Below are 1,389 nucleotides of genomic sequence, written 5' to 3'. Positions count from 1 at the left end.
AGATCAGCTGGTTTGATTTCATTTTACAATTGAGGAATCAACCTCAGTTAAAGTGATATCATAGGCATCTCAAACTCAGCTTGTCTGAAACAGCACTCATTGTCTTCCTCCCTCCACCCTCTTTCAAACTTCCTTATTTCTGTTAAGGACACCACCATCCTTCTAGTTCATAACCTCAGGGTCATTCTCTGCTCCTCACTGTCCCTTACCCCACATATTCAGCCAGTTGTCCATTTTATTTCCACAACATCTTTCATACAAGTCCTCTTATCTCTTTTCCTAAGGTTATCACCCTAGATCAGGCCTTTATCACTTGTCAGGCACATTGCAATAGCCTCCTAATTGGTTTCTTTGTCTCCAAGCTCTTCCTTCACCAATTCATTCTTCTTTTAGCTGATAAACTGGTATTATCAAAGCAAACATCTGACCAAGTTACTGCCCTGCTCCAGTTGAACTCCAGTGATTGACTCCCTATTACTTCTAAGATTAGATACAAACCCTGTTTGATAGCTAGAAGAGCTTCACAGTCTGGTTCCAGCTTCTTTCCACAGTTACTTCACATTGCTCTATCCATATACAAAAAAATGGACTTCTTACTGCTCCTTATAAATGGCAAGCCATCTCCCATTTTCAAGCCTTTGCACAGCCTATCTTCTGTGACCAGAATGTATTCCTGTTCACGTCCCTCTCTGGAATCCTGTTTCCTTCAAAGACCCAGCAAATACTGTTTTCTACAAGAAATCCTTCCTGCTCCCTCCAGTTGTTAATGCCTCTCTCTACCAGAAATTTCCATGTACTTTTTTTTGGATGTACTTTTACATACTTAGATGTGTTCATCTTGTCACCCTTGATAGAACACAATTATAATGATGATGAAAGCTAATATTTATTTTTTTTAGAGGGGAGGGCAGGGCAATTGGCGTTGGACTAAATGGCTTATGAGGTCCTTCTCCTCTCCATGTCTGTGATCCTATGATGTTTTCCTTTCTACTCACCCCTCTTCAAGACTCATTACTTTTTTCCATCTATTGCCATTGCTTCCCAAATGAACTTCCTGTTTCCATTCCATCCTCTTCCTAGATACCAAAATAATTATAGACCTGGCCATATTACTTTCTTGCTCAAAATCCTTCTTGTTATTCAGTCATTTTTCAGTCATGCCCAACTTCTTATGACCCAAATGGGGTCAAATTTGCCCTTTCCTTCTCCAGTTCATTTTACAGATGAGGAAACTGAGGCAAACAGGGTTAAGTGACTTGCCCAGAGTCACACTGCTAATAAGTGTCTGAGGGCAGACTTGAACTCAGATCTTCTTGACTTCAAGCCTGGTGCTCTATTCTTTCTTTCTTTCTTTCTTTCTTTCTTTCTTTCTTTCTTTCTTTCTTTCTT

Source organism: Petaurus breviceps, unplaced genomic scaffold, assembly GCF_028583685.1.
Source record: "Petaurus breviceps papuanus isolate PSGF00001 unplaced genomic scaffold, PetGlider_PUasm1.0 140, whole genome shotgun sequence".
NCBI lineage: Eukaryota > Metazoa > Chordata > Mammalia > Diprotodontia > Petauridae > Petaurus > Petaurus breviceps.
Note: the sequence above shows the minus strand (reverse complement) of the source record.